This window comes from Pseudochaenichthys georgianus, chromosome 16, assembly GCF_902827115.2.
Source record: "Pseudochaenichthys georgianus chromosome 16, fPseGeo1.2, whole genome shotgun sequence".
Lineage (NCBI taxonomy): Eukaryota > Metazoa > Chordata > Actinopteri > Perciformes > Channichthyidae > Pseudochaenichthys > Pseudochaenichthys georgianus.
Window position 1 is genome coordinate 32,963,525 of NC_047518.2, and position 27,932 is coordinate 32,991,456.

At 43.8% G+C, this 27,932-nt stretch overlaps 1 protein-coding gene across 1 annotated transcript in view; it reads left to right on the forward strand.

The window, feature by feature from the left end:
• The first annotated feature begins 400 nt into the window (after positions 1-400).
• The window catches only part of sv2a (synaptic vesicle glycoprotein 2A), a 66,062-nt gene continuing 38,530 nt past the window's right edge, over positions 401-27,932 (forward strand). The window contains exon 1 of the mRNA XM_034103304.2: positions 401-540. The gene's annotated coding sequence lies outside the window, so the exon portion shown is untranslated. The remainder of the gene's footprint in view (positions 541-27,932) is intronic.

Consider the following 27,932-nt stretch of genomic DNA (forward strand, 5'->3'; position numbering starts at 1 on the left):
TGTTCTCTTCTTAACATGACCAATTACAGGCACGAGCCCAGGCACGTGCAGGGAGAGGCTCGTCTTGCACAGTTCATTGCACCAACCATTTGGTGCATATGGAGCCAATGACAGTCCAACTGAGAGACACTGAACACGAGCGTGGAGATCACAGTTCTCCCCTGGATGTGTGCACACTCTATAAAGTCTGACCTCGTAACATTTCGCCTCACCAATGATTTAAACATTTAGGAGGGAAATAAATCGCCTTCACCCTTTCAGGTTTCATGCCCAAGCAGCAAACCCCCTGTTCTTCGGGAGAGGTGGTGCCTGCTGGAGGAGGAGGAGGAGGAGGAGGAGGAGGAGGGGGCGGTGTCTCTGTGCAAGAGGGATGCTGTGTAGTAAGTGAAGGGGGCGGAGGGGGAGGAGGGTGCAGCTCTCAGCTACTACGTCAGTGCACATCACAGGACCCTCTTGCTTCAGGTACTCGGGGTGACTCCCTGCACGGAAACAACGCGAATCCCGGTCACCCTAAACAACGCTGACCTTCCCACCAATAAGGTAAGAATCGGAATGATCCCGCTAAAATGATACATTTACCCCAATCTTCCCTTTTAATGCATTAATTACCCTACTTTCCTCGTTTGGTGTTGTTTTCTTACCGTGCATCCAGGTGCAGGAAAGTAGGAAGATTTACATGTGTTTTTGATACAACTCTACATTTATTTATCTCTTAAAAAACAGTTTAAAGGCCTGCACTGCGCGACAGAATGACCCCTAAACATGTACCCGAAGTGAATCAAGAAATAAGTCGAAATATGGATTTGAAAATGTACGCTGTTCGTTTGAAATGCTGTACTCAGGCAATAATTCAATTTCTTATTGCGGATTTACGGTGAAATGCGCCTTGGATCTTGTTCTTGCTGGGGGGTCTTGTGCTTGAACAGCGATCATCATTCATCCCAGTGCAGAGATTTCTCTGTGAGGAGGAAAGGAGGTTAGGATTATTGTGTTTTAATGTCATTAAACAGGACATTGTGTCCAACTTCCTGTCATCGATCTAAATGTGTTGTATAATAATTGGGGATGGTTTTGGCACCGATGCCCTTGTCCCTCTCCATCGCCTTTTTATGCCTTTCCTCTCCACTACACTTATATATTTCTAGTTCTGCCTCAACCCCACTTTTCCTTAAATTGTACAAAGTGCACTCCAGCTTCTTTGTTGTTAAATGTATTTGTGCAATATCACTGAAAGCGTCAGTGAAGCCTCTCCTGCATCGTGCGCCAAAATGACCTTGTAGAAACCCAGTGGGGGAAATATGATGGAGAAGAGTGATGGGCTGTTTTTTTTCTCCTCTTCTATGGTAATGCTTTGCGGTGCTTTCTGCTAGTGGGGCTGCAACGACTTTGCCCATAGAGGGTATCAGCACTCATGATAATGTGAGAGCCCTTTGACTCTTGTTTGAAAGGGCAATAAGGAGAAAGAGTAAGTAGCTGCTGGAACATGATATGTGGCATGGATTTATGGTCTATTCCGTGTTTGGAGTTGGTTACAAATTGGCTTGTCTTGTCCCTGTGGAAGCCATGATTTCAGCTCAGGCTTGTCTGAGCTATTTATGCATCCAACCCACATGGGGGGGGGGGGTGGCAGAAAGGGGAGCAGCGAGTGTTCCAACCCTGCAGGACTACTGACAGCCCTCTTTAAAAAAAGGTAAAGGTACAATGATGGTCTGTGATTGAAGGCGGGACACACATTCAGCCTCACAATAGTAACATCTTAACCTGGATGTATACACTCTAACCGCTGTTTCCAGTATTGTTTTTAAATTAGTTTTGGTTGGGACTGGTTCGAGACTTTTGATGCACTGATGTCTTCTTTAGATTACAGTTTTAGTTAGTGTTGTGGTACTTCAGTGTTGGTTGAATATGCAAACTACCCCTCAATATATCTTCTACACCTGTGCAGTGTAGTGCTTGGCTATATCCTTGACATGCATGTTTGGGTGCAGGAGGAGAACATGCCCTTATAGAAAGGGAACCCCAAATCTTCTTTCTGTTACAGTACAAATCATTATATGTTAGAACAAATATCCCTCGTCACCGGCTTTAGCTTCAATATCAGGATACATGTAATTATTATCCTTGCAAGAATGGAAGTAGTCATCACATACAGGGCATATGGTACAACTAGTTCCCAGAGCAGTGTCCTTCACATGCTTATATACAAGAGAGGGCGTTCCAGTCACAAGATGGAGGAATACCAGTTCAAAGCAGTAGACAATGTTTAGTTTAGATTAGCTAAGGCCCACGTCAGAAATGATCATGCTTGTCTTATGTCTGTCTCCATAGAGGCTGAATCATCATGTTAATCGTTGTCACATAGCTATCATATTCCTAAAACATGTGTCCTGACGCTCTTCTAGGTAATCATACATCCTGTTACGTACACAGCTACGTAGGGCCTTTGTTATCAAGTGCTACTCTGATATTGGAAGAGTAGATTCAGTATTTCCCCAACAATCTATATTTAGGTTTTCAAAACGAATCCTAGTTAAGCTGCCTCTTTACATACAGCATAGGCTTTAATTATCTGTTCAACTTTGCAGATACTGATACAGATTGCCACAAAATACCTACACTCTAAATATTACTTTTAGAGGTGCAAATTCACATTTTTTTCTTATTTATTAAACATCAACTCACTCAAATGAGTGGTTTATGTTATTTAAAGATTTGGCTGTACTGGCTTGTATTTGTTCAAATCACTAGAGCAGGGGTGTCAAACTCAATTTCAACTCGGGCCACATTAGCATCATGGTTGCACTCAAAAGGGCCAGTTTTATATATAAGACTATATAAGAATACATATTTAATATATATAAAATTATGTATTCTATAACATTATTGCATCTGCATTGGATTATTATCGGATTGGGTAATAACTTCATAATTAACTACGCCTGAAAGCAGAAGTCTAGGGCAAACAATTGCAAGTCTCTTCAGTGCGCATGTCACAAAATGATTTTAAAAGAAAAGCCAAATTCTGGAAAAACAAAAAAAAGAAGTGACATTTAGAAAAAAAAGTAACATTTTGAAAATAAAGTAACATTGTGAAAAAAACATTTTATGGGCAATGTGCTTCTGTAAAGCGGCACAACCGTATTAATAAACATATTATATTATTTGCAAGCTCTTGTGGGGCCACATGAAATGAAGTCTCGGCCGGACTTGGCTTCCGGGCCTTGAGTTTGACTCCCCTGCACTAGAGAGATAACAGTTTTCACATATCTTAATTGTTAGTTAAGCCTATCACGTACAATGTTGGAGCACTAGCCAATAGCGTGCAAGTGTTACAAGGTGATGTCACTATGTTACAGAAGTAAACAAAGGATTATAATTTAGGCATTTCGGTTCGGGGGCGGCAAGTGTGTGGTAAAGAAACTCACTTAGCTCATCATCACCGGGCATAACAAAGCAGAGTGACTTGGCCTCAGTGTTGCAAGTGAAGCTGTTCACACAATGTAACACACAGGGAAACACACAGTGTAACACAATGTAACACACAATGTAACACACAGGGAAACACACAGTGTAACACACAGTGTAACCTATGAGTGTAACACACAGTGTAACACATACAGTAGGAAACACACAATGTAACACACAGTGAACCACACAGTGTAACACACAATGTAACACACAGTGAAACACACAGTGTAACATACAGTGTAACACACAATGTAACACACAATGTAACACACAGTGAAACACACAGTGTAACACACAATGTAACACACAATGTAACACACAATGTAACACACAATGTAACACACAATGTAACACACAGTGTAACACACAGTGTAACACACAGTGTAACACACAGTGAACCACACAGTGTAACACACAGTGAAACACACAGTGAACCACACAGTGAACCACACAATGTAACACACAGTGTAACACACAGTGTAACACACAGTGAACCACACAGGGAAACACACAGTGAAACACACAGTGTAACACACAGTGAACCACACAGTGTAACACACAGTGTAACACACAGTGTAACACACAGTGAACCACACAGTGAACCACACAGTGTAACACACAGTGTAACACACAGTGACACACACAGTGTAACACACAGTGTAACACACAGGGAAACACACAGTGAAACACACAATGTAACACACAATGTAACACACAGTGAACCACACAGTGAAACACACAGTGAAACACACAGTGTAACACACAGGGAAACACACAGTGAAACACACAGTGTAACACACAGTGTAACACACAGGGAAACACACAGTGAAACACACAGTGTAACACACAATGTAACACACAATGTAACACACAGTGAACCACACAGTGAACCACACAGTGAAACACACAATGTAACACACAATGTAACACACAATGTAACACACAGTGAACCACACAGTGAACCACACAGGGAAACACACAGTGTAACACACAATGTAACACACAATGTAACACACAATGTAACACACAATGTAACACACAGGGAAACACACAGTGAACCACACAGGGAAACACACAGTGAAACACACAGTGTAACACACAGTGAAACACACAGTGAAACACACAGGGAAACACACAGTGTAACACACAATGTAACACACAATGTAACACACAGTGAACCACACAATGAACCACACAGTGAACCACACAGTGAAACACACAGTGTAACACACAATGTAACACACAATGTAACACACAGTGTAACACACAGTGTAACACACAATGTAACACACAATGTAACACACAATGTAACACACAGGGAAACACACAGTGAAACACACAGTGAAACACACAGTGTAACACACAGTGTAACACACAGTGTAACACACAGTGTAACACACAGTGTAACACACAGTGAACCACACAGGGAAACACACAGTGAAACACACAGTGAAACACACAGTGTAACACACAGTGTAACACACAGTGTAACACACAGTGTAACACCACAGTGTAACACACAATGTAACACACAATGTAACACACAGTGAACCACACAGTGAACCACACAGGGAAACACACAGTGTAACACACAGTGTAACACACAGTGTAACACACAGTGTAACACACAGTGAAACACACCATGTAACACACCATGTAACACACAGTGAACCACACAGTGAACCACACAGTGTAACACACAGTGTAACACACAGTGTAACACACAATGTAACACACAATGTAACACACAGTGAAACACACAGTGTAACACACAGTGTAACACACAGTGTAACACACAGTGAACCACACAGTGTAACACACAGTGAACCACACAGTGAAACACACAGTGTAACACACAATGTAACACACAATGTAACACACAATGTAACACACAGTGTAACACACAGTGTAACACACAGTGTAACACACAATGTAACACACAATGTAACACACAGTGAACCACACAGTGAACCACACAGTGTAACACACAGTGAAACACACAGTGTAACACACAGTGTAACACACAGTGTAACACACAGTGAAACACACAGTGTAACACACAGTGTAACACACAATGTAACACACAGTGTAACACACAGTGAAACACACAGTGAAACACACAGTGTAACACACAGTGTAACACACAGGGAAACACACAGTGTAACACACAGTGTAACACACAGGGAAACACACAGTGAAACACACAATGTAACACACAGTGAAACACACAGTGAAACACACAGTGTAACACACAGTGTAACACACAATGTAACACACAGGGAAACACACAGTGAAACACACAGTGTAACACACAATGTAACACACAGTGTAACACACAGTGAAACACACAGTGAAACACACAGTGTAACACACAGTGTAACACACAGTGAAACACACAGTGTAACACACAGTGTAACACACAGTGTAACACACAGTGTAACACACAATGTAACACACAGGGAAACACACAGGGAAACACACCATGTAACACACAGTGAACCACACAGTGAACCACACAGTGAACCACACAGTGTAACACACAGTGTAACACACAGTGTAACACACAATGTAACACACAATGTAACACACAGTGAAACACACAGTGTAACACACAGTGTAACACACAGTGTAACACACAGTGAACCACACAGTGTAACACACAGTGAACCACACAGTGTAACACACAGTGTAACACACAGTGTAACACACAGTGTAACACACAGTGAACCACACAGTGTAACACACAGTGTAACACACAGTGAACCACACAGTGAACCACACAGTGAAACACACAGTGTAACACACAGTGTAACACACAGTGTAACACACAGTGAACCACACAGTGTAACACACAGTGAACCACACAATGTAACACACAGTGTAACACACAGTGTAACACACAGTGAACCACACAGTGTAACACACAGTGAACCACACAATGTAACACACAGTGAAACACACAGTGTAACACACAGTGTAACACACAGTGTAACACACAGTGTAACACACAGTGTAACACACAGTGTAACACACAGTGAAACACACAGTGAAACACACAGTGAAACACACAGTGAAACACACAGTGTAACACACAATGTAACACACAGGGAAACACACAGTGAAACACACAGTGTAACACACAATGTAACACACAATGTAACACACAGTGAACCACACAGTGTAACACACAGTGTAACACACAGTGTAACACACAGTGTAACACACAGTGTAACACACAGTGAAACACACAATGTAACACACAGGGAAACACACAGTGAAACACACAGTGTAACACACAATGTAACACACAGGGAAACACACAGTGAAACACACAGTGTAACACACAATGTAACACACAGTGAACCACACAGTGAAACACACAGTGTAACACACAGGGAAACACACAGTGTAACACACAGGGAAACACACAGTGTAACACACAGGGAAACACACAGTGTAACACACAGGGAAACACACAGTGTAACACACAGTGTAACACACAATGTAACACACAGGGAAACACACAGTGAAACACACAGTGTAACACACAATGTAACACACAATGTAACACACAGTGAACCACACAGTGAACCACACAGTGTAACACACAGGGAAACACACAGTGAAACACACAGTGTAACACACAATGTAACACACAGTGTAACACACAGTGAAACACACAGTGTAACACACAGTGTAACACACAGGGAAACACACAGGGAAACACACAGTGTAACACACAGTGTAACACACAGTGTAACACACAGTGAAACACACAGTGTAACACACAATGTAACACACAATGTAACACACAGTGAACCACACAGTGAACCACACAGTGTAACACACAGTGTAACACACAATGTAACACACAGTGAAACACACAGTGTAACACACAGTGTAACACACAGTGAAACACACAGTGAAACACACAGTGAAACACACAGTGTAACACACAGTGAACCACACAGTGAAACACACAGTGAAACACACAATGTAACACACAATGTAACACACAGTGAACCACACAGTGAACCACACAGTGTAACACACAGTGAAACACACAATGTAACACACAATGTAACACACAGTGAACCACACAGTGAACCACACAGTGTAACACACAGTGTAACACACAATGTAACACACAGTGAAACACACAGTGTAACACACAGTGTAACACACAGTGAACCACACAGTGTAACACACAGTGTAACACACAGTGAACCACACAGTGAAACACACAGGGAAACACACAGTGTAACACACAGTGTAACACACAATGTAACACACAATGTAACACACAGTGAACCACACAGTGAACCACACAGTGTAACACACAGTGTAACACACAGTGTAACACACAATGTAACACACAGTGTAACACACAGTGTAACACACAGTGAACCACACAGTGTAACACACAGTGAAACACACAGTGTAACACACAGTGTAACACACAGTGAAACACACAGTGTAACACACAGTGAAACACACAGTGTAACACACAGTGTAACACACAGTGTAACACACAGGGAAACACACAGTGAAACACACAGTGTAACACACAATGTAACACACCATGTAACACACAGTGAACCACACAGTGAACCACACAGTGTAACACACAGTGAAACACACAGTGTAACACACAGTGAACCACACAGTGTAACACACAGTGAACCACACAGTGAAACACACAGTGTAACACACAGTGTAACACACAATGTAACACACAGGGAAACACACAGTGAAACACACAGTGTAACACATAGTGTAACACACAGTGTAACACACAGTGTAACACACAGTGTAACACACAATGTAACACACAGTGAACCACACAGTGAACCACACAGTGTAACACACAGTGTAACACACAGTGTAACACACAGTGTAACACACAGTGAACCACACAGTAAACCACACAGTGAACCACACAGTGTAACACACAGTGTAACACACAGTGTAACACACAGTGTAACACACAATGTAACACACAGTGAACCACACAGTGAACCACACAGTGAACCACACAGTGTAACACACAGTGTAACACACAGTGAAACACACAGTGAAACACACAGTGTAACACACAGTGTAACACACAGTGTAACACACAATGTAACACACAGTGAAACACACAGTGAACCACACAGTGTAACACACAGTGAAACACACAGTGTAACACACAGTGTAACACACAGGGTAACACACAGGGTAACACACAGGGAAACACACAGTGTAACACACAGTGTAACACACAATGTAACACACAGGGAAACACACAGTGAAACACACAGTGTAACACACAGGGTAACACACAGGGAAACACACAGTGAAACACACAGTGTAACACACAGTGTAACACACAGTGTAACACACAGTGAAACACACAGTGAAACACACAGTGTAACACACAGTGTAACACACAATGTAACACACAGGGAAACACACAGTGAAACACACAGTGTAACACACAATGTAACACACAATGTAACACACAGTGAACCACACAGTGTAACACACAGTGTAACACACAGTGTAACACACAATGTAACACACAGTGAAACACACAATGTAACACACAGTGAAACACACAGTGAAACACACAGTGAAACACACAGTGAACCACACAGTGAAACACACAGTGTAACACACAATGTAACACACAGGGAAACACACAGTGAAACACACAGTGAAACACACAGTGTAACACACAGTGTAACACACAGTGTAACACACAGTGAACCACACAGTGAAACACACAGTGTAACACACAATGTAACACACAGGGAAACACACAGGGAAACACACAGTGTAACACACAATGTAACACACAATGTAACACACAGTGAACCACACAGTGAACCACACAGTGTAACACACAGTGTAACACACAATGTAACACACAGTGTAACACACAGTGTAACACACAGTGTAACACACAGTGTAACACACAGTGAACCACACAGTGTAACACACAGTGTAACACACAGTGTAACACACAGTGTAACACACAGTGTAACACACAATGTAACACACAGTGTAACACACAGTGTAACACACAGTGAACCACACAGTGTAACACACAGTGAACCACACAGTGAACCACACAGTGTAACACACAGTGTAACACACAATGTAACACACAGTGTAACACACAGTGTAACACACAGTGAACCACACAGTGAACCACACAGTGTAACACACAGTGTAACACACAGTGTAACACACAGTGTAACACACAGTGAACCACACAGTGTAACACACAGTGTAACACACAGTGAAACACACAGTGAAACACACAGTGTAACACACAGTGTAACACACAGTGTAACACACAGTGAAACACACAGTGAAACACACAGTGTAACACACAGTGTAACACACAGTGTAACACACAGTGAAACACACAGTGTAACACACAGTGTAACACACAGGATCTCCACCTGAATGCAGGTGGTGCTGAGGGAGCTGCTCTGTGATCCTCATGTTCTGCCTGCTGCTCTGCTGATTGGGCCGCGCTCCGCTCTCTCCGCGGAGATTAGCTCTGTCACAAGTTACAACTCTCCTCTCCTCCCAGCTGGGAGCAGTGTAGCCAGAGACATTAACACTAAAACCCACAGGTTGCCATGCAGCAGAGCACAGCTATCCCCCTCAAATACCCCATCCGGGTGGTGTCAGCATCAGCAATTAGCACAGCTGTTTCAACATCGGTGCTTCAATGAAACGCCGGCTTATTTGTGCTGCTTGGTTTTTCCAGACAGATCTGTTTTTGGCTCGGGATGCTGCTGCTGAAACGTTCCCATCTGCAAAATATTTACTGTGAGTCGGAGAGAAAATCGATGACCTTCTCCGTTGGTCTCCAGATTGGTGGGTCGAAGCAGCGATTAGTGACAAGCACACAACTCTCCATTCTCCAACTCTCCAAAAAGACAAGAGGGACAAGAAAACAGCGGAGAAGTAACGGGCAGAAACCCTCCTTTTTACGCAGCGGTCCAGACATATACATCAAATGGCAAAACATACAGTGTGCAGTTACTTTGGCATCAGGGCAGGGATATCGAGATACTTTCCAAGGTTTGACATAATGAATTGTGCTACTTTTAAAGCAAGTAGCGATGTTTTCAAATCTGTAATCAGAAAGCTCCTCAAAAACGCTATCGAAGCAGTTCCTGCCGTTGCTACGTTAGTTCAAACAGTAACATCGGACTATTTTTCTTCGCGGATGCATGTCAATTTAAATCAATACATAAAACTATTTTTTAAATCAATAAAATCATTTTCTAAATCCATAAAAGCATTTCAATTAATATTGGGAGTCATAACGTTACTTTGTTGAGAATGTGGCCATGTAATAAGCGGGATAATGTGCAGCGACTTGGTCATTATGGGGAAAAGAACACCTTCATGCCGATCTAGATCCCTCCGCTTCGCGTCGGGCTCCTGATCAGCCTGTCGGTGTTCTTTTCCCCATAATGACCGCGTCGCAGCACATTATCCCTTACTTAACAACTGACAGTTGTCTCCTACAGAGGAGAGGAGGTGTCTTCTGCTCTTTTACCAACGCATATTATTCATAATCTTTGGCCCTGCCTTTTGTAATTAATTTCATATTGATGAATCCTGTTTTTACAAACCTTCCTTATCATTTAATGGAGAGGAGCTTATGTGTTTGTATAGGCTGTAACTATACAAACAATAAGTTATTTGGGCAAATAGAGATGACGTTCAGCTGGTACACCTCTGATTATTTACAATGAATTGATAGCATGTTCTTCTCTTACCAAAATGACCTCATTGACTTGTAAATGCAGCTGCATGTAAGAAAAGGATATGTTTCTATGTTATCTTAATCTATACTTGTTGATTAAGAGTAGATAATAGAGAAAATATGGTATCCAAAGAACTAATCATTTATCTTTGCTAGTAAGTAAGTAATATTTATTTATAAAGCACTTTTCACAGACATATTCACAAAGCGCTTGAAAAAGCATTAACACATCGAGTACACATACACATACGAATAAAGACGTGCTAAAAACACAATACACGATAAAAACATACAATACAATAGAATGCTAGTTCTCTCTAATAAACTTTTAAATTAGTAGGTACTTAAAGAAACAGTTGGGAGTTGGAAAACATACTATATATTCTCATAATATATAGAATATTTAAAACATTTCCCCTTTTGATTGTCACATAATCACAAAGTCCTCTCAATAATCCTCTTTAGAAATCTATAGGTTACTTACGTAAGCCCAGTTCTCAGAGTAACATGAAGTGAGATGTCTCACTATGGGATGCGCCTCAACGCGTATGCAAACAGAAGCATCAATCTTATTACGCCAATCCTGATTGGCTGGTGATCTTGACGTCTACGTCAGGGAATCCACCCACCCTTTAAGTAGCTTGCGCTACGTCGCAGCGTCATTCAAAATAAGCACCTCTTCTCGCTTCACCATAGCAAGAAGGGCCGTCTGCTGAGACATCTCACTTCATGTTACTCTGAGCGCTGGGGTTACGTAAGTAACCTATAGTTCTCATTCATAACACTCCGTTCGATGTCTCACTATGGGATATTGTAGCTCCCGTATTGTTAGACATGCTTATCTCGAAAATCACCAAAACAACCAGAACTTAACAGGTAGAACTCTGTCTCAACACGGGGCCCAGCACTGCGCGGGCCACACTTGGAGCAGAGACATCTAGCCTGTAAAAGCGGACAAAAGTGAGCGGCGAGGACCAGCTCGCTGCTGCACAAATGTCTTGGATGGAAACACCCTTGAACAAAGCCCAGGATGTAGCCAGTCCACGAGTAGAATGAGCACGCAGGCCCGTTGGTGCCTGCAAACCCTGACTCGTATAAGCCAGAGCAATCACTTCCACAATCCAGTGGGAGAGCCGTTGCCTGGTAACGGGCTTGCCCTTATGAGGGTTAGCCCAGGATACAAAGAGTTGGTCATTGCATCGAAACTCTCTTGACCTGTCCATATAGATGCGTAAAGCACAGACTGGGCACAGTACATTCGGCCGCTGTTCCTCATGTACCCCTAATGTCAATGGGGGTACATGAGCCAACCACCTTAGGTACAAAGGCAGGGTTGGGCTTCAGCAACACTCTCGTTTGCTCCGGGGAAAACTGAGTGCATGAAGGATGTACAGAGAGCGCATGAATGTCACTGACTCGCTTGGCAGATGCCAGAGCCAGTAACAACACTGTCTTCAGTGACAGGAGTTTCATGTCAGCTTCTTCCGAATTCAGGCAGGCCCAGGAAGAGTACAGTCTGGGCTGGAGACAACATGCTCTTTTCTGTGTTTATTACGAAACCCAGGTCGAGCAGGTGTTTTACGAGGACATTCGTCTGCGTACTAGCCTCTTGCTCCGACTGTGCGAGAAGCAGCCAATCGTCCAGATAAGTTGCCAGGCGAATACCCTGTTGTCTTAACGGGGCTATCGCGGCTTCCGTACACCGTACAAACACTCGTGGGCTGAGAGACAGACTGAAGGGAAGTACTCTGTACTCGTAACAGACACCCTGAAAGGCGAACCTCATATTTTTCCTGTGTGGATAATATACTGGGATCTGGAAATACGCGTCTTTCAGGTCGACTGATGTGAACCAATCGTTTTGGCGCACGAGACGCAACAGAGATGTGTGAGTGAGCATTCTGAATTTGTATCTTTTGAGATATTTGTTCAGAGCTCTCAAATCTAGTATAGGCCGAATCCCGTTCCCTCCCCGTTTGGGAATGAGGAAATACTTGGAATAAAAGCCGCTCTGACTCTGCTCGGAGGGTATTATAGATATAGCCTTCTTGTCTAGTAGCGAGAGGATCTCTTGCTCCAGAATATGGGCCGACTCTCCCCGGGCTTGCGAAAGTAGAATGCCCGAAAAGTGAGGGGGGGGTGACAGCGAATTGGAGTCTGTAACCCTGTGCTATTGTCTTGAAAACCCAAGCAGAATCTGTGAGCATCCTCCACTTTTCGCTTCTCAAAGCGAGTGGAGATCATCTCTGTCGTCTGCCCTCTGTGTCTTTATTTGTTGTGTTATGTGGCCCTCTAGTGTCTGAACACGATGGTACCCCAGGTTGACAACCCCGGTCGACACTGCGCATGCGCGTGGCGGTGATGCCTTCACAGCCCCGTCCATCGTCCGCCTTCTGAGAGAGGTAGCAGCCACTCTTAGAAGGGGGGAAGACGTCAGACTGTTTATTGTTTTTATTGTTTTTCTTTTCATTTTGATTGACTGCGCCTGGAAACGACAGTGGAAAATGATTTATTAAGAAACAATAGTGATAACATGTGTTTGTGTGACTTAAACGAGCAGCAGAGCTTGATGTCTTTGATGTTAAGTCCATTTCCCTCATGGCGCGAACTTGAGGATGACGTTCTGACATCACTCGAGGCGGCGGAAAGATGGGGGCATGGTTGCACCCCGGAAACACATGAACATCTAACACTGGAACGTGTTCTGGAACTGGAGAACGGGGAACTTCCAGCTCTTTTATCGAGGAGAGGAGAGGAGGCTGTCAGGCCGCCCTTTTCTTCTTCCTCGTCTGGTGGCTGAAAGTCTGGACCGGCTGTGCCTGAGCGGCTGCTGCCGGAACCGGAGACTTTCTTGGTCAGCTCGTCTTCACCTCGTGTCTGGGCCGGAGACCCGGGGCGGGCTGTGGCCCCTGCTGTTTCGGGATCTTGAAACGGGGAGGACGTGAGGCAGCCTGAGCGAAGGACTGCCGCGGGGCCGGAAAAAAAGCGGCGGCTGGACCCTACGGGGAAGACAAAGCTGGAGAGCCTCATCCTCCTTCTTTTTGGACTCACACCGCTGCTGCATCGAAGCTAGATTAGAGCCAAATATGCCCTCGGGAACAATAGGCATGTCCAAGACGTCCTCTTTTTCCTGGTCTGGAAGGTTCGTCAGGGTAAGCCACCTGGCTCTCTCCTGTACCACCATTATCCCCAGTGCTTTGCCCGTGGCTTGGACTGCACAGCGCTGCACACGGAGGCAAATGTCCGTGATCGCTGCGATTTTGTCCCACACAGCAGGCTCAGGTTTGATCGTTATGTCTTCGCAGAGCTCCGCCTGGTAGGCGGTCAGCAGCGAGGAGACGTTGAGCGCCCTGGCGGACAAAGCAGCGGCTTTATAGGCTCGTTCGGTCATTGCTGACTGTAAGCGGTCTGCCTTTGCCGGTAGCGTGGGGTTCCTGCTCGGTGCCGAAGCCAGCCGCGGTTGGAAGTGGGCTGCCACCAGCGGCTCCATGGCTGGCATGCGGAGCAGGCCGAGCTTCTCCATGCCGTCACAGTCCAAAGAGGAGGCACCCTGGATTGGGGCCTTGTTGCTGAAAGGGCGGTCTCTCCATGAGACCGACACCTCGTCCAGCATCTCTGCAAAGACTGGGAGAAGCTGCTTCTTCATCCTCGCTGCTTTTACATTACATTACATTACATTGCATTTAGCTGACGCTTTTATCCAAAGCGACTTACAATAAGTGCGTTCGACCAACAAAATGCAAACTTGAAGAAAACAGAATCATATAAGTACATCAGGTTTCATAGAGCAAAAACATTTCAAGTGCTACTCAACTGGCTTTAGGTAAGCCAGTCCTTTTATTAGTATATAAGTGCTTTGTTAATAGTTCTATCGCTCGAAGTGGAGTTGAAAGAGATGCGTTTTCAGTCTGCGCCGGAAGGTGTGTAAGCTTTCTGCTGTCCTGATGTCAATGGGGAGCTCATTCCACCATTTTGGAGCCAGGATAGCAAACCCACGTGTTTTTGCTGATGGGAACTTGGGTCCCCCTCGCAGCGAGGGTGCAGCGAGCCGTTTGGTTGATGCAGAGTGGAGTGCACGTGCTGGGGTGTACGGTTTAACCATGTCCTGGATGTAGGAAGGGCCAGATCCATTCGCAGCATGGTACGCAAGTACCATTGTCTTGAAGTGGATTCTAGCAGTTCCCGGAAGCCAGTGGCGGGAGCGGAGGAGCGGCGTGGTGTGGGAGAATTTAGGAAGGTTGAAGACCAGACGAGCCGCTGCATTCTGGATGAGCTGCAGAGGTCGGATGGCACATGCAGGTAGACCAGCCAGGAGGGAGTTGCAGTAGTCTAGGCGTGAGGTGACGAGAGCCTGGACCAGAACCTGCGTCGCTTTCTGGGTCAGGTGGGGACGTATCCTCCTGATGTTGTAAAGCGTGTATCTGCAGCAGGGGGTTGTAGCAGCGATGTTTGCAGTGAAGGACAGGTTGTTATCTAGGATCACACCCAGATTCCTTGCAGTCTGAGTCGGGAAACAACAGAGGTGCCGATGTTGATTGTTAGGTCAAGAGTGGGACAATCTTTTCCCGGAAGGAAAAGCAGTTCAGTCTTGTCAAGGTTGAGCTTGAGGTGATGATCAGACATCCACTGAGAGATGTCAGCTAGACAAGCAGAGATGCGTGCGACGACCTGGGTCTCTGAGCGGGGAAAGGACAGAATTAATTGGGTGTCGTCAGCGTAGCAGTGGTATGAAAAACCATGCGGGCTAATGACAGATCCGAGCGAGTTTATGTACAAGGAGAAGAGGAGGGGACCAAGAACAGAGCCCTGACAGTGTGCGAAAAAGTACACGTCCCACCGGGACAAGTAGATCTTTCAATTGACTTGTCCAGCGGACAAGTGACGTTTTTCGCCCTGATTTATTGACAAATTATTGATACATTCAGTTTACAAAAGGCAGAACTCATTCGCAAATTGTACGTGTCCGCCATTGTTCGTTTAGAAATGTAGTTTCGGTTCTGCTTGTCGATTCCTAAGGAAATGCATCTCGCCGCTTTCTGTACAGACGGGGGCGGGGCGGAGCGGGAAGTGTAGCACAGTGGCAGGGTTGGGAAGCAAAACTCGGTTCCGAGTAGGAACAAATAACAATTGTCCGGTACCGGGATTAATAAGAGTTGTGAGGACAGGAAGCGAGCCGAGCCCCGCGGACTGCAGCTCTCTCATATGCTCCGTATCAGCTGCACGGTGCAGCTCAGCGTCTCTCTCTCTCTTTCTACACACAGCGGACTTCTACAAACAGTGAGCAGCTGGGCAGCTGCTCACTGTTTGTAAAAGTAAATAAATGCGTGCAAGCGTCTGAGTTGTAGAAAAGCGCTAGGCCTATAGGCTATAAATATAATGTATTATTATTATTATTATTATTATTATTAGGTTATGTATGTCCTATGTGTTGGACATGTGTGGTTGGACTCTGTCTCACAGGCAGGTTGCAGTGTAACATCAGAGGACACTGGGCCAATTGTACATTCTCAAACTGCACCACTTAGAACTAACTAAACAATGCAGAGATTATTTTTATATAATTGTATTCAATAACCGTAAGAAATTCAACAGTATGAAGTGATTTGTAAATAGGAATACAGATTTGACTTAATGTTTTCATATATATATTTTTCTCCCAGTTTGTCATGGGACTTATTTTTACCCTCTCAAAGAACTGGAACCGAGAACCGAAAATAACCGGAATCGAAAAGCAGAACCGGAATCGTTAAAATCCAAACGATACCCAACCCTTTGTGTGATGCAGTAAAATCTTACCGCTCACTTACTTTAGCGGTGTCATAAAAACCGTGGGAAAATCTAAAAAACGATGACGAAGAAGAAGATTCCAGTGGCCCCAATTCTTGTCCATTCTGGACAAGTGAAAAATGTATTCGGACAAGTAAATTGCCAAACTCACTTGTCCATGGACAAGTACTCTCTAAAAACTTTTTCTCACACTGCCTGAGGGACCCCTGTAGTTAATTGACAAGGGTCGGACTCCGTCCCTCTCCAAGTAACCCTGTAGGTGCGGTCTTTGAGGTATGAGGTGAGGAGGGAAAGTGCAGAGCCTGAAACTCCAAGTTCTTGGAGAGTGCGAAGGAGGATCTGATGATTCAACGTGTCGAATGCAGCAGACAGGTCCAAAAGGATGATGACAGAGGAGAGGGAGGCTGCTTTAGCAGTGTGCAGTTCCTCAGTGACAGCAAGGAGGGCAGTTTCTGTGGAGTGACCTGCCTTGAAACCAGACTGGTGCGGATCCAGAAGGTTGTTCTGATGGAGATGACAGGAGAGTTGTTTAAAGACAGCGCATTCAAGTGTTTTAGACAGGAACGGGAGGAGAGAGACAGGCCTGTAGTTTATAACATCAGACGGGTTGAGAGTGGGTTTCTTTAGGAGAGGGTTTACTGTTGCCTCCTTGAGACTGTTTGGAAAGTGACCAGAAGTTAGAGAAGTGTTGATGAAATGGGTGAGAAACGGTAGAATATCAGGAGCGATAGTCTAAAGGAGGTTTGAAGGGATAGGGTCCAGAGCTGCTTGGGGCAAGTTCTTCCCCTCATAGCGAGATCTAGAGGTCTCCTTGGCCACTTAAGGCCAGGGGATGTCCAGCCTGGACGCAGCGCGTTGGCACACGGCCTGCAAGTCCATACTGAGGCAGGGCGAAGCTGGTGTGCTTTCGCCCGGGGGAGCGGACATTGCCTCCGGCTTGGCAGCCTGGGCAGATGAAACGAAGATGTCATCTTCGTGCTCATCCGAGTCGGATAAGAGGAACTCAGAGGCATCCTCTTCATCCTCCTCCATATAATCCAGCTGTAGGACATCCTCCGCGGGTGGAACCACGGTGAGGTCCAGTTGGGAGCCCCAGCTTGACACAGCGCGGGGCTCCGATTCCGCGGCTACCGCCGTTGTTGAGCCCCAGCCTGACACAGCGCGGGAATCAATCTCCGCGGCGATCGCTACCATGTCCCGATTGCCGGCCGGCGAATCAACGGACATGAAGGGGTCCCGTCCCGACAGGCTAGCTTGGTGCGCTAGCTGTCGGCGGAGGCTCTTGATGGTGAAGCGGGCACAATGCCCGCACGAACCGGGGGTATCGATAGCTTCCTGGGCGTGTTCCAGCCCAAGGCAGGACAAGCAGACCTGGTGTGAGTCCGTGCCCGAGATCTTAAACCCGCAGAGCCGAGCCTCCGAGCCTCCGAGCCTCCGACTCCTCTGGTGTGAGGGAGAGAAGGGTCCATCCTCGTTTGCCGGGGTGTCGGCGCGGAGGGATAAACTAGCAACAGGTATGTTATTGTTTGAAGAAAAAAAAACAAAAAAAAACCTTACCGTTATTTTGAAAGAAAAAACGGCGGGGCAGATTACAATATTAAAGGTGGGGTAAGTAAGTTTCAGAAACCGGCTCGAGTGCACTAAAATTTGAAAGTACACAGCTGAAAAGAATCCGCCCCTTCCTTCAGACTTCCTTACAGAGCACCTCCTCCAACACACATGAACGCGCACATGACTTAGGTTGGCTATATAGTTCAGGGGAATTGTAAACCATACAAAACAGATAATTACCTGTCCAAGAGAAAAAGAATGACCACGGCGTCAGATTTCAACTCGGTCTGTATGGGAGTTATTCCCTATCTTTATTCAAGAGCGTGTTATTTAAATTTGAGAGCATACTTTATTGATTTCCTTCACTCAAACCCTGTCATCGCACCAAAGACAAACCAAAGAGTAACCGCCCTTACGGGACGCTGTAATAAGTAAAGCGAACGCACCCGCAAGGACACCTGGCCTCCTATTGGTTGAGGGATTTTGACAGGATTGTTGCACAAAAGTTTTGAGCGCGCACAGAATAAATCTGAGAGCAGAACAAATCTGTAAGCAGCAATATATCTGAGTGCAAGCGTACAGTTTGAGCAGAAGCAGAGCAAATCTAAGTGCAAGCAGGCACTATTTGAGTGCGAGGACAGGGTTTGAGGGAAATAAATACATAAAGTATGCTCTCAAATTTAAATACCACGCTCTTGAATAAAGATAGGGAATAACCCCCATGTGTTCCATCAGTAGTCGCCATCGTTGAAAAGCAACTCCGATATTGACTCTGGTTTGAATTCTCCTAGTTTCCACTTTGTTTTTGTTCCTAATTTGCTCCGTTACATTATTTCTTTTGCCACCAGTAGACGATGTTGAACCTAACTCTGCCATGGTGAAAGTGGCCGCCTGTTGCTGGCGAGTCATTGAAGTACTGCTGCAATGCACGCCCAATGACGGCACGCCCAATGAGGGCACGAGATACATTTGTGCGTGCACGAGATGGAAGGCTGACAGACAGGGCGGCAGCTAAACGGATTGGTCGTACTTTTTACAGTATTACGGCTTCCACGGATGACATTTTTTAATGGATTTTTTGTCAAAGCACTTAAGATATTCATTGCTATCGGGATGTTAAGAGCATTCCATGGAATATAACAAAAAGTGTATCTCGAGCCGGTTTCTCACCTTTAACCGGTGTGTTAATATTTGTTCAATTCTTCTGCAAAGCAAAAGAAGTAACCGGAAAGTGCCCGTCGACCGAATGTTAGCTTGGGTTCAGTCTGTGGACCGTTAAGCTAGCCCGGCTACTGATATTCGAGATGTGCTCTGAAGCGAGAAGAGGTGTTTGAATGACGCTGCGACTTAGCGCAAGCTACTTAAAGGGTGGGTGGATTCCCTGACGTAGACGTCAAGATCACCAGCCAATCAGGATTGGCGTAATGAGATTGATGCTTCTGTTTGCATACGTGTTAGTGAGACATCGAACGGAGTGTTATGAATGAGAACTTAAAACCTATACAATAAAGCACTTTTTTCTTTGTTGATGCTTGAGATGTTTTGTAGTTTGACCTGAGCGTCGTGTTGGGAGGAAACAAAACCGCAGCTCCAGCAGAAACGAAAACAGCTTTGATGCTCAAAGAATCAAGAGCAACGCTTGTTGCTCATTGTTCACTGAGAGAGAAGAGCCTCTGCAGACAGGGAGTGATTTCTGCACGGTTTGGTCTACATTTCTCTGGTGTCTTGGAAGAATTCACTTTCTTTTTGGAAGAAGTGGTGTTTGTTTGTAGTACAGAATTCACTATTACTCACAGCATGGTAACCCGGCTTAAATATCTTGGGGCCTTTTTCTTATTTTCACAATAAATGTGTTCCTTTCTGTGGAGGTACTTTAGCCTTTCTGCTTTATGTAACTTTATACTCCACTACATCTCAGAAGCTATATTTTATACTTTTTACATTGCTTCATTTGTCTGACATCTGCTGCACTTTTTAGGATTACAATTTTCATCTCTTCATGTAAAGTGAAAACTAAATGTGGTGATTTGTGAATATTTAAAAAAATCTGAAATATGAAGTGTTGTTTTGTGTTGAAAAAAATCTCCTATGTCTTAAACTAAATTCACAATTTTTAATCCATCCTTTATCATAATCGCTTAAAAGTTGACTTTATAGATCCATGGTTTTCACAGGACAGCAACGCTACAAACCTGATGAATATACAGAACATGATGCAATGCTGTCGATGAAACTACCCGCCAGTAGTAAATAAAGACAACCCTTAACTTGCAGCAGTACAATGCGACATACACTTAATGCAGGAGTAATATTAATCCGAAAACCTCAAATAAGTAATTTAAGTGCATGATACCTATACTTTGACTTAAGAGGTTTTGAAATCAGGACTTTCCCTTTTTAGTAGAGTTATTTCACATCTGGTGTTAGTACTTATTTCCAAGTTAAATATCCGAGTACTTCTTCCACCACTGGTGATTAGTCCGTTCTCAGCATCTCAGCATTTTTTTAACAACAGCCATGAGTTTAAGTAAGACAGTTTGAGATGACTGCCGGTCATAACACCATTAACTTGTGGAGGCAGACGGAGTGAATGCTAATGAACTTTGGATATGGCACTGATGTGAGCTGTGTGTACTAGAGATGTTAAGATTCACCGATTCGCATCGATGCACCGGCATAAACGTTCAAGATGCGAGTGCACCGGTTGAAAGAGTGCACATCGGCTACAGTTTGGGTTGAACTCGCGATGTATCGATTGCGTAGCGTCTTTGCATCGGTAAAAACCGATTCATTCATATAAAATCCCCTCATCTTGTCAACGCTCAGCAGAGACTATCTTTGATATTTGCTTCGCCACTACGGAGGCCGAGAGTCTCAGTTATCAACCCACACGGAAGTTGAGGAGAAAGAGAAACACAGCGCACCGAAAAATACCTACAAATCAAACGTTTGGCAACACTTTGGATTGTTCAAGAAAGACGGTGTAATAATCCTTTATGCTATATAGTTGACCGCAGGTCATGGAGAGTAATAAGGTATCCGTAGACCTTTGTATGAGGTATCTTTATTACTTAACAGGTCTACAGCCATGATACATAGATCCGTCCTAGATGCGGGCTTGCATACACACAGTATCACTCCGCAGCCGCACCCCATCAGTAACGTCCTGATGGTATATGTGCGCGGCACTATATACTACAGACGGTCAACTTGAAACATCGCTCGCAAATTGTTAACGATGCCGAGCCACTTTAAAGTACACAAGTAGTACGAGGAACTTAGCAACGCACATAAAGAGGTGACATGGGGTCTGCGGCTGAAAAGAGAAACCTGAAAGTTAGACATATATGAGTTCAATCACTCAGTGAGGTGTTCTGTCAGAGAGAGTGGTGTTTAGTTTACAGCAGCCTGTGAAGGCCAATAATAATTTAAATGTCTTCCTTACTATAAGCAGTTATGAAATACCTGTTTGTGAAAGGTTATTTATATTCTTTATTGTTATAGAACCCACTGGTGAGTTAGCCTATGAGTGTTAAGCACATCAGGCTGGCAGCTGTATGGGCATGGCACCATGGTAGCTGTTATTTGTTAATCATGAGCAATGCATCCTTACATTGTTTAACTGTGAGGTGTTATACAATTGTACTGTACTCTGGAGAGCTTTTAAAGGTAAAAAAATAAACGGCATGATGGGATGTGCAGTACCAAATATGTAAAGCACTTTTTTGTTAATGTATGATTTGCTGCATATAAGGAATAAAACAAAAATCCTCTGTCGTACCATATTGAAGTATCATTATTTTTGCATAGTGTTGAATCGCATCGTATCGCACCGAATCGCATAATGTTGAATCAAATCGTATCGAACTATATCGCAACAGGGGTGAATCGTATCGTATCGCATCGCCTGGTGTTTCAAATGTATCGTTAATGTATCGTATCGTGGCAACGTATCGAGATGCGCATCGCATCGGCCTCAGTGATGGAGATGCACATCCCTAGTGTGTACAGTACGTGCTGTTACTCCCTCCCTCAGCTGTATTGTTTGTACAGTTTCTCCCCCGTGCTGCAGGGTGAGAGCTGCCCTCAGTCTCACTCCACTTTAGTCCATTTTGCACCTAGCAAACCAAAATGGATGCAGAGTGCTGACGTCACAGTGTTTGCTAACCGCCTCGGGGCCACCAGGGTGACGGTGCACAGTGAGAGGGGGGCAACTGGGGAACAATAACGTGACTCATGTTGGGCTGCAGACCCTCCCAAAGGGGACTCTGCATCCGGGGAGGAGCTATGACCCAGAGAGCCTAGCAACCAATCATCACCCCCCCTCCTCTCAGGCTGCTGTTATCTCCTCGCCCTGGATGGGCCTGGAGCCGTACAGGAACATGGGGCAGCAGAGCTGTCACTTCCTGTGTGACTCTGATGTCACTCTGTGGTGCATATGAGCCAGGCCGAGGCTGCTGTGAGTTTTTTGTTTTGTTTTTGTAACCTTTATTTAACCAGATAAAAGCATTGAGATAGAATCTCATAAATAAGAAAACAAAAGACAAAAAAGCAGTCACTACATTGTGCACATTAGGACAGTAAGAAAGGTGCTAGTGGTAAGGTAAGGATCTTGCCTACGTCTGTTTCCGGTTTCGTTGGGTTTTATCGGATCATTCGTCACTGCTGAGGGCCGAGTCGACCCGAACATCTCGGCCCTGTGTCCCGAAAACAAGACATGAATAATTGATCCTTACCACAGCTTCAGTAGGACTTCCCTGGAAGCTCAGACCAGAACAGTGGATAGGAGAAGGATGGATGAGGAAGAATACAAAGTGCTGGTAAATGGGTGAAATATCACAATAGGCCTTGGCTGGGTCAAAACAATGTGTGTGTGTGTGTGTGTGTGTGTGTGTGTGTGTGTGTGTGTGTGTTTGTATGTCCGTGTGTCCGACCTCACCCTGCTTCACTCTAGAGGGCATTTCAATGACATTACAAATAATAAGTAAATAATTCAGGAAGTTCAAATATTTCCTACAAAAAATGTATATACATTAATATAATATAAGATGTTGTTGTGGCGAGCCTTATGACCAATACATTGTGGCCTCATCAAACATCTTTATGAATTACTGCTCAGAATTGTCTTCTATATTTAATGCATTAATGTTACGATAAATCAATTTAACTTTTAATTCAAGAGCAGAGATTATTGCACTGTTTCTTTTTTAAAGTAACTTGAGACCTCTACGTTTAACAAGATTAAGAGTCTACTACAGTCATTATAACATGAATGTGAAAGCTTCCACATACTGCATATTCATTGCATGACTACAGTTTGTTGCATTTAATCAATTTCTCCTGTTGCTCAGCAGTCTGTACCCTCCTACAGTAAATGTTATACATGTACACAAACTACTCTGGCGAGTTGATCAGAAATGAGCATATGCGGCTGAATGTAATCTCCTGTGGTCTGAACAAGCTTTATTATGAGCGTAGGTGTTTGTTGACTGAGTCTCTTGATCAGGATCGCACTGAGCCTCGAGGCCGATCTCTCAGAGGAGCAGAATTATCTGCGTGGGTCTCAACGAGAAATCAATGATGTCAAGAGCAATGAATTCAGCGCTGCATGCCATTCCCAGCCATCCGCAGCTCCCAGCATTCACCACTGACCTCATCATCGCCACCTATCACACACTCTCTCGCTCACACACACACACACACACACACACACACACACACACACACACACACACACACACACACACACACACACACACACACACACACACACACACACACACACACACACACACACACACACACACACACACACACACACACACACACACACACACACACACACACACACACACACACACACGCGCGCTCTTCTCTGTCACACTCGCCAACCGCAGCATCTGTGCCGTCAAAATGAGCGTCAAGATTTAATACAGTTTGTGAATGTGTGAACGAAAGTGGAGAAAAGATTGCAGCAGTAACACCAAAGCTGCAATTTAGACACATTATGAGTCCTATTGTATAGTACAACTTCAACGTTTATATTTCCTGTTATCTTCATGTTCAATTCTGCTTTTATTTTAATTAAAAAATGCTTTGTGTAATTTATTGTAACATTAGCCTTTTGATTGAATTCATACAAGTTGACTACTTAATTATAATGAACACACATGTTATACATTGTACATTTGAATATGGCTGCCATATCACGATGCATGTTAAAATTGAAAAAAACACTCGCAGACACAGTAAGCTAAAATAACTTGTAAATAAATAACTATTTGTATTCATTTTCATTCTAGTAAAAATATTTGTTTGTGTGTGATATTAAACTAAATATCTGTATTTCAGACTCCTTTTCAAACAAAAGAAGACATGAGGATGTCATCTTGGGGTGGAACATTTGAACAGGCTTTTTTTTTAAATATTATGTGACAATTTTATTGAATAGCAAATGTAAATGAATACAATTATTAGGTAAAATGATCGTTAGCTGCAGCTCCAGTAGAGAGGGAGTTATGGATGAAGTAAGGTGTTAATGTGGAAGGTGTGTTGGTCTGCGTGGTGATGAAAACTGAGGTTATATTTGGAGACGGGAATGACTCATCCTGGCTGCGAACCTGAGAGCTGTTAATTAGATACAACTTTAATCGAACGTGAGAAATTAATATGTAAAACAACGCACCAGAGGCACTGAGAGCTCCGGTAACTTCAAACGCTGTTTCAACTTTAAGCAATCAAAATTCATTTAAGTCCAATATTTCTTCTTTTTGTATGGAGCTCTGTTTCTGATCTCCAAAACTTAAAATGTCTATCTCTCTAGCTGCTTATTTCTCAACTATGTTGTGTTCAGGGGTTTATCAGTGATGAGTGATAATACTGGATCAAAACCCTAGTTGTGTTCCAGAAAACCAAAACAAAGAGCTGCAAAAGGATAAAATGCCTCGTAGAGTTCAGGGAAACGACAGCTGGGTGATGTTTCTCAGTGGATAAATCACTATGATTTCACGATCTTAGTTTTATGTCACGGTTTTAGTTTGGTCTGTCCAGTCATGGTTTCATTTTGCTATTCTGTTCTCCCCGCGTCTTGTTTTCCCCCTGTCGTTAGTTTCCCTGGTGTGTCTGATTGTCTGATTGTGTTCACCTGTTGCCCTTGTGTTTCTCCTCCCCTGCCCGGCTGTTTCTCCTCTCGTGATTACCCCTCCCTGTATTTTGTCTCTTCCTGGGTTCGGTGTTGGTTCATTATTTGTCGTTCATGTCCCCCTTCATGTTGGTCACAGTCACCTTTTGTTTGGATGCTACCTCGCACCTGTTCGTGGATTCTTGTTTTACCTCGTACCTGTTCGTGGATTCTTGTTTTACCTCGTACCTGTTCGTGGATTCTTGTTTTACCTCGTACCTGTTCATGGATTCTTGTTTTTTCAGCTTTTGAAAATAAAGCTCGCCTTTTGAAACCTGCTTCCTCCTCAATCTGCATTTGGGTCCTATGTTTCCCCAACCGTGACAGTCACCCTTCTCATCAGAGTAGACATTTGTCGTAATGTTAATAAAACAACATTAGTCACACTTTCTACAAAGACCATGGAACAGGGCATTGTGAGAGCATTCACTCAAAATGCATAAACTGTCATAACACATTTAAGATGTGACTTATAAAGAATTATAAGTGTCTTGATGATGCTCTTGAGACATACGTCAGAGGTTGACTGATGGGACTTCATACAATACATCATAAATACCTATTCTCACCTCACATTGAGGGACTCATGGCATGCTACAGTATCAGAGTCCATGCAGTATCATAAGTTATGTGTTAGGTTAAGTACATATTGATGCATCTGCATGCACTTTAGATGCATAGAAAGTGTTACAGACATATTGATGAGGTAAGCATGAATGGAACTCTGTTGTCTTGTGATATGATTTACAAATGATACAATGGTGAACACTGTATTCTCAAAAAATGTGTCATTAATTCTGTGCAAACCAAACATTTTAAAGCTGTAGAATGTCACGTTATTGTCCTGCACAATAAAATAAAAGCTTATTTCTTTTTTTAGATGCTAAAACAACACCTGGGCTTGTGATAGTTTGAGTTTGTCCCCACCAGTCGTAATGCGGTCAAACTAAAGTGTGCAGCAGGTGGACAAGATCAAAGTCTCAGCAGTGATGCGGACATGAGTAGGCCTAGTGGTGTTGGACTAATCTACAAACAGATGATGAGACAAAACCACAATGTGGACATAACAGTCAACTTCATTGATAAAGATCCGCCTCATGATTAATCTGCGCCCTTTTACATTTGATTTGCCATCAGGAAGAAAAATCCATCAGAGAAAAGATAGCCACCGTGAACCGATGTCAAGAAAATAAATGGTGCTTTGAGTGTGATGAGATCTTCCTCGAAGCTAGTTTATTCAGAGAGCCTTTTAAAGTGGTGTGGGGTATAAGGGCGATGGCCGCGATGCTCTATGAATCGTTCACTGGTTTCTCCCTCCTCATCCATCTTCTCTAAACGCTTGTCTTTTGCCCGGCCAAAAGCTGTCTGCTGCTAAACGAGTCTTGCATTTCCACTAAATAAAGTGTCCCGCTCCTATAATTGAGAGCCACGGCCTGATGTGAAAGGGGGAAATCATTTCCGGCAGTTTAGCAGATGCTTTTAGCATTTGGGTTTTAACAGTGCAGTAAAGAGTGAGTGTTAAATGCTCAGGGCTTTCAGCGAGAGATATGAATGGCCGTTATGCGCTGGTGTTGAAAGAGCTGCCTTGTCAGAGTCGGACTAATGAGGTTATCACTCCTCCAGTGGCAGCTGCAGATCTGTAGTGCTCCTCTGGACGTAAATAGTTGAGATGTGGGGCGACGATTCATATAGATAATATAATATTCCCAATGTGCTACTCTACTGCAGACTAAGAGCATGTTGTACATCAATAAAGTTTACAGATCAAACATCCACCGAGACTCACTGTAACATTACTCGCTCTCTGTTGCCTTAGCATCATTAAATAGAATGCCAGATTAAATGGCAGAAAACACCTCCAAGTGCTGTTTTTGATAGGGTCAGTTCACCATTACAAATATATACCAATATTCTACGAAGTGCTTCAGCTTGAGATTGCAGCACAAGTATCAATCGGAGATTATCAAAATGTCAAACCCTTTTCCGAGATAATGGCACATAACAAAGCATTTCCCACACACTTGGGTACATTTTTTTTTTGTGTGACAATTTCTTATATTTTAAAGCATTAACTTATACTACTAATCGTTTACATCACTACAGGATGAGGAGAGGGTATATTAAACCTGCATGCATTTATTTTTCTGGCCACACAGCTGGACATATTAT